This window comes from Arvicanthis niloticus, chromosome 12, assembly GCF_011762505.2.
Source record: "Arvicanthis niloticus isolate mArvNil1 chromosome 12, mArvNil1.pat.X, whole genome shotgun sequence".
NCBI lineage: Eukaryota > Metazoa > Chordata > Mammalia > Rodentia > Muridae > Arvicanthis > Arvicanthis niloticus.
In genome coordinates, this window is record NC_047669.1 from 78669955 (window position 1) to 78677454 (window position 7500).

The window sequence follows — 7500 nt, forward strand, 5'->3', positions numbered from 1 at the left end:
TTTTTTCTGCTCTGCATCTGGCGCCCTCATGATGGTTTATGCTTCTTCCTTGCTTTCCTGTATTCCTTTTTTTTTTTTTTTTTTGTCTCTGCACACTGCCTATTTTCTGCAAATGTTTCTTCCCATTCACTAGTCAGTTTTCTCTTCAACACTATCTAGTCTATAGACTATAGAGCCCTTAACTTGAGCTTTTTAAAGACAGTGTCTCTTGTACCGCAGGCTGGCCTCATGATTGTCACGTAGCTTACTATGACACTGAACTTTGTACCCTCCTCCATGACAGATGCCATTCTAAACAGAACAAGTAAGGGAGTAGCCAAGCGTGAACACCCAGCTCACTCCTGCTTTCCTGCTCTGGAGTGCAGTGCCACCACCCGGCAACATCTGATGGACAGGAAGAAGGAAAGCCAAGCCCACCAGGGTTGAGACCCTGTTTCCCTCTCCCCATGCTCTGTGGAGCTGGTGGTATCTTTGTAGCATGGATTGCCTCATATTCTTCTGAGAACTCCATGTTGCTGCCCTTCTCTGTAGGGAGAGGAGGGTGTCCACACTGGTTTGTTCCTTTAGTCACTCTGTTGAGAACCTTGTCCAGCATGGACAGGCTGGCTCCATCAGACCAGCCTTCTCTGGGCACCCTCTGTACTAGAGCCAGCGGCTTCTGTCCTTGTATAGGTGTGTGACAAAGCCAGGATGGTTAAGAGATGGTGAGAACTGGAGGTCAGTCTGTCTGCCTGGCTTTGTGACCTGTCACACTGCTTTCCTGCCACCCCACAGCAGTGCACTTAGTCTCCGTCTCATGTTTCACATGAGGCTCAGAGAAGGGGAGAGGCGTACCAGAAATCACACAGCAATTTCACCGCAGAACTGGACTCCAACCCAATTCTTTTTAAATAAACAGAGCTTTGTTTTCGGACTAGGAAAATATATATATGCTTACTAGAGAAGTTTAGAGATCAAAGAAATGGGTAGAAATCTTAGATTTATTCTGCTTCTGTACAAACTTTGACACATCTCTTTACTGCCCTTTTTCATAGTTAAAATTACTTTGTGTTACATATTATTAGTATCCTGTTTTTTTTTCCACGTTACAAAATAAATATCTCCCTATTTTTAAAATTTTTTTAAAATTATGTTTCACTTATTTTGTGTGGCCATGTTTTGTGTGTAGAGGGGAGATCGGAGGACAACTTTGGGAGTCAGCTCCCTTCTTCCTCGTTGGGATTGAACTCAGGTGGCAGCAGATCCCTTTAGCCATTGGGTTGTTTTGCCAGCCCGTCCCTGTCACTTTAAAGTACTTTAATGACTGTGTAGTAGTCATTCTGTAGCTGGCCATCTGGGGTAAATATCACGTATTCAATTCTGACCATACACAAAGAGCCAGAGTTTGAAAGTGAGGGCCCTGGATATGACAATCAAATTAGAAGAGAATGTGACATAGCTTTCATTAAATAAGATATAAGATCACCAGATGAAAGACCCCAAGCACAAATAAGTGCAGAGTAAGCTTCATTTTTGAGGGTGGTGTTGGAACAAAGGGATCAGCCTGCAGCCTCAGGCAAAGGGTGGCCTGCTCTGGGGGTACACTATCTGATTACGCTAGGCACTGCCCCTGACCTGGCCCACTTCTGTCCCCTGTGACTCACTTGAGTGGCCCCTCTCCTGGTGGCAGACTCTTCCAACTGGAGTCAGAGGCAGACAGGCCCTGGTGAACTTCCAGCAGTACTCTTCCCAGCTGCCGCCCTTCTACGAGAGCTCTGTGCAGGTCCTGCATGTGGAGGTGCTGCAGCACCTGACCGATCTCATCCGGAACCACCCCAGCTGGACAGTGACGCACCTGGCCGTGGAACTTGGCATCCGGGAGTGCTTCCATCACAGCCGCATCATCAGGTGAGCAGTGGGGGCAAGAGTGTGTGTGCTGTGTGTGGGGGGGAGGGGGGTGGGGCTGGGGCTGGGCCACTGGGGCTGCTGGGGTGTGGTGCTGCCTGTCCATCCGCCCTGTGGAGGACACATGCTGCATGCATGCTGCATGCTCCACACCTGGACCTTGTTCTTCCCACAGCTTGGGTGAGAAAGGAATGGCATTGCCATGGCTTAATAACCTGAGAACACTAATTAAAATCAGAAGGAAGTGCAGACATTGAATTCTTCCGACTACTCAGTCATCTCAAAGAGAGGCTGTTTAGTAGGAGAGGGCTGCCGAGGGCTCGACCATAGTCCCCTTCCCAGCCCTGCTGTTTTTCTGGAAGCTTGTCTGGTCTCTTTTTATATCCATTTACTCAATGCTGTATCAGCAAGTTCCCCAAAGAGGTCACTGTGGCTGTGTTTGCAAGTCACTGGCTGACCGCCCCATACTCTGCTCAATGCTTAGGTTCTAACTAAACCTCACCAAGCTGGGCATAGTGGCTCATGCCTTTAGTCCCAGCACTTGGGAGGCAGAGATGGGCAGATCTGTGAGTTCGAGGCAGCCTGGTCTGTAGAGCAAGACCTTATTTTAAAAAAAAAAAAACAAAACAGAACCTGTGAACTGGACTGCTCTTAGCATGACCTTGGGGACCACGGTGTCCCGTCTCACAATCTGAAGCACAGAGGTTCACTACATTGCTCATGACACTGAAGTTTCTGTCCTGTGCACCTTTTTCTGTGTCACTTGTTGTCATCCTGTTGTCCCCTCATGCTGGCATGGCCCTGGGTACATCTCCCCACAGGTGAGCAGAGTACCCTGCAGCCTGGATTGACCCTCCAGACCATGCCTGTACCCTGCCCCTGTGCTCGGGCTCCTCGTGTCCCTGCCTTTTCTACCCTGCCTGCCACTCACCTATCACTGCCCACCCAACCCTTCAACAGCTGTGCCAACAACACAGAGAATGAGGAGGGCTGCACCCCACTGCATCTGCCTGCCGCAAGGGCGACAGTGAAATCCTGGTAGAGCTGGTACAGTACTGCCATGCCCAGATGGATGTCAAGAAAGAGACAAAGGACCCCCTTCCATTACGCTGTGCAAGGGGACAATCCCCAGGTGCTGCAGGTGAGTGGCGGGGCAGTGGGCAGGGGACTGAGCAACTGAGCACCTCCTTGTGCTGGAACCTTGATTTAGGGCAAGTTCATGGGTCTTTCTGGGTCTTCTCACTCATCTGCCTTTGATTCCTGAGGCCTAACTTCCTTTGTCACCCCAACCCCATCCTCCACTCTGTGACACTTAGAGGGAGACATATCTTTGACTGTGGAAGTTCTCCAGTGAGCTGAACTCCATGGAAACTCTAGTCAGGCACGGAGCTCCTCAGCTGCCCAGAGCTGCCCCTGGGCTCTGGGCATCAGGTCAGCCCCTGCCTGGAGGGCTTAAGGTGCAGCGAGATTTGACCTAATTTATGGACACTCAAATTGCCCTAGTTGGTGTAGGTGTTTGTGTCACAGGAACTCCTACAGGCTTCAATTGTTCAATGCCTGCTTTTAATAAGGGTTCTTAAGTATTTTAACCTCCCCGCTAGCCCACCACCCACCAGCTGTGGTGGAAAAGAAAGGTTGTTAGGATACAGGAGATGTCAACCTGTTTAGAAATAGTTCTTTGGAGCAAATCCAATCTGGCCAGTGGTGGTGTATCACACCTGTCCTCTGACTATGCTACCTTGTGTCTGCCCAAGTGGCTTGTGTTCTAGTCTATTTTCAGAATGCTCCCCTGGGTCAGAACACTGTGGTCTTTTCCTCACCCAAGAAACTGAGGTTCAGTAGAGGCAAGAAATGTGGCCACTGAGGGCCACGAAGCTGGGGCTGGGGTGGGCTGGCCTAGGCTTCCCCCATGTTGCCAGCGCCCCTTCCTCACTGCTGGGTCCCAGCCTTCCTCAAGTCACAGCTATACCTAGTGGTCATGACTAACCTCAGGAGATGGCAGGGAGCCCCAAGGGAAAGGATAGAATCCTTTCCGCTTCCTGCTGGTGCAGTGGCTCTCTTGGTGCCTGTTGGGGAGTTTAGTATCTGGAGGGGAATTACGTCTGTGGATAGACAAGTTTCCTCAGTATTGTTCATCTAAGATTTGCATTGCATTAGGTATTAGAAGTCATCTGGAGATGATTGCAGCTACTGTGGGGCATGCAGGATGTAATCCCAGCCGTCTAGGACAGTTCAAGCCCGTCCTGGGAAACAGAGTGGGTCCCACTAACAAAGTGCGTGGGAGGCTTTATGGGGGCTCTTTGCAAAATAACCATTCCATACAAAAGACTCAAGGACCCAGGGTTTGGATAGGCAGGAAGGGGCAGTACAGGAGCTGGACTCAGAACCTCATGTGTGCCAGAAAAAGCTTCCACCACAAGGCCCTGTTCAGTTCTTATTGAAATCATAATACCTGCATATAGAAAGATACTCTGCAGGACCGGTGGTGGTTCCAGTTCTTTCTGTTGCCGTAATAAAACACTCTAACCAAAAGCCACTTGGGGAGAAAAGAACTTATCGATTTACATTTCTAGATCACAATCCGTCACTGAGGAAAGTCAGGGCCAAACTCAAGCAAGAACGGAAGCAGAACCATAAAGGACTGCTGCTCTCTGTCTTGCTCACTTGCTCCTGGGGGCTTGGCTTAGCCAGGTGTAAGGTCACCTGCCTAGAGATGGTACCGCCATCGTGGGCGTGGCTCTCCTACGTCAGTTTGTAATCAAGGAAGTCCCTCACAGATACTTCCCCAGGCTAATGTGACCCAGACCATTCTTGGCTGAGGCGTCTCTTCTCACAGGACTCTATACTAAGTCAATTGACAGAACTAACCAGGACAGAAGGACTGGTGGGTAGCAAGAATCACTCCATTTAGAACACCTAAGGCTCTTTTTGTTGTTCTTATACAGGGTAGCCAAGGCTGGCCTGGAACTCACTGTGTAGTCTAGATTGGCTCTGAACTCAACCTTGTGCCTCAGCCTCCCCGTATGAGAGTGCAGGCGCGTGCTGCCACGCCTGGGTGAAGTTCCTTCAGTTCGTCTGAGCCGCAGTCAGGACAGCTCCACACCCACACATGGACCCTACTGCTCAGGCTTTCTTCCAATCTCCAGAGCAGCTCCAATCTCCAGAACAGCCCTTCTTCCCCAGTGCACCTCTCTGTCCTCGGGGAGACAAATGTCTGTTCCCTTTTGGTGTCCAGAGGAAGATGGCCCCTGGAGGTTACAGAAGTGAGTGGCAGGTGCTTACCTGTGTTGTCCTGTCAGCTCCTAGGGAAGAACGCCTCAGCCGGCCTGAACCAGGTAAACAACCAAGGGCTGACTCCACTGCACCTGGCCTGCCAGATGGGGAAGCAGGAGATGGTGCGCGTTCTGCTGCTCTGCAATGCCCGCTGCAACATCATGGGGCCCGGTGGCTTCCCCATCCACACAGCCATGAAGTATTCCCAGAAGGGGTAAGCCTCACCACCACATGACCCCCACCACCCTACAGCGCCAGGGACTAGGCCCTGGTTCCTCAAGTCTATCAGGTAACTGGCCAAGGGCTGGCCTGGAGAAAGCTCTTGATACTGTTATGTGGTGGCGTCACACCAAAGTCCACAAACAGTGTGCAAAGAACAGACCCTTTAGAGTTTTGCACTAATGCACCCACGTTTCTGACTGTGCACCTTTGCTCCCCTACTCTCAAGTCTGATGCAGACCTGAGGCTTGGCGGTCTGCAGTGCTCAGCCCCCATGCTTGTTAAAGGCCCAAGGATGCCCTGGTGGTCCATGGCCCTGTGCGTCTAGACATTGATTCTTCCTGGCTGGCAACCCTGCAGGAGGCAGGTACCAGGCTCTTGTCTTAGGGAGTTCAGGACCACACCCCAGCTCTGCTGTGAGTTCTCAGGTCCCAGGAAGTTCTCCATTTGTGTTGGAGGAGAATCAGAGAGGTCAAATATGGCAAATTGCTGCCCAGCAGAGCTGTCTGGAGCGAGTGAACGAAACGCTGGCTCCTGTGCTAAGCACTGGCCTTGAGAGATGAGTGAGAGGAGCCCATTGGCCATTTCTGTGTCTTCTTTGGAGAAATATCTATTTGAATCTATAAAGTGAAGTTCCCAGGGCTGGAAAACCCTTCCCCCTCCCTCCCTACCTCACCCTTTTTGAGAGAGGCTTGTGCTATAGTCTAGGCTGGCCTGGAATTCGAATCCTCCTGTCTCAGCATCCTCAATGTTGGATTACAGATATAATGCCAGTCACGCCTGACCTTAGTTTTTGATTTTACCCCAGCATATAGGTTAACTTCTCATTTTGTTGGTCATTTGATTTGTTGTTTTCCACTTTAATATAATTTGTTTATATTTGTTTATATTTGCTGTGTGTGTGTACACACACACACACACACACACACACACAATCCAAGAAGTCATTGTCAGGCCAGCTAGTTGGTTGTATTGCAGCCTCCCTAATCAGTAGGAAAAGCCCCACGTCTTGGCTAGTGCAGTGTCCCCTCACTGTCCTGCTGCTGCCTCTCCCCAGGTGTGCGGAGATGATTATCAGCATGGACAGTAACCAGATCCACAGCAAGGACCCTCGCTATGGAGCCAGCCCGCTCCACTGGGCCAAGAATGCCGAGGTAGGCAGAGCTAGCAGCTGACGGGCAGGACAGACCCAGAGGAGACTCCTGGGAGGAAGACAGTGGCACCTGGGGACAAGTCTCACAAGTCCAGAAAGAACTGAGGTCCCACCACTGTTCTGCTGCTCACTGGCTGGTGGCCTTGATTTCTTTATCTGTGATTGGGTGTCCTGGCTTTAGAGGTATTGGGAAGTTAGCAAGACTGTGTGGGAAATTTGCCTCATCGGAAGAAGGTGGCGGTAGTGATATGGCCACTGGGCATCGCAGCACCCAAATAGCCTGGTGGCCACATAGGCTGAGGTCTCCCCTGAAGCCCTTCAGTGGCTCTGGCCTCTGAGGTAGCCCAGCTTGACAGCACATGTGTCACCAACACCCTGGCCACACTTACATGTGACGGGCAAGAAGGTAAGGCTTCTGCCTCTGGGGCAGCATCTTGTTCAGATGTGTTCCTTCACTGCAGCATCTGTGTGGTATGACAGTGTCTGGACTGGGGTGCTGGGGCCGCAGTGACTGGGCCAGGCTGCAGGAGGGCTGCTGGGGCTTTGGGCTCAGCACTGACCTCCCTGCTGTCTCAGTTCAAAAGTGAGCCAGGATACCACGAAAGACCCTGGAATACATCCCATGGACGACCTCAGGGGTCTCTGCTATGGGATGGGGCCTGGAGAAGCCTTTGTTGCTCTAGAAAAGGGCCATGAGCTTCTAGATCAGTCTTCACATAATTGTCACCCAGTTCCTGGGGAGCTGGTGTATGGGGGTTAAGGTCTAGGAACACTCCCAGAACTGGGGCTGCCTCTGGACTTCTCTTGCTGATGCTGGAGGACTGCTCAGGGAAGCTGCGTCCTGAGTACCCACCTGGTCTGTGTCCCCAGATGGCCCGGATGCTGCTGAAGCGGGGCTGCGACGTGGACAGCACAAGCGCCTCGGGAACACGGCCCTGCATGTGGCGGTCATGCGCAACCGCTTTGACTGT

The 7500-nt window shown here is 51.4% G+C and overlaps 1 pseudogene; it reads left to right on the forward strand.

Annotated features, from left to right (window-relative positions):
- LOC117717664 (85/88 kDa calcium-independent phospholipase A2-like) overlaps positions 1-7500 on the forward strand; it is a 72030-nt pseudogene that overhangs the window by 63302 nt on the left and 1228 nt on the right.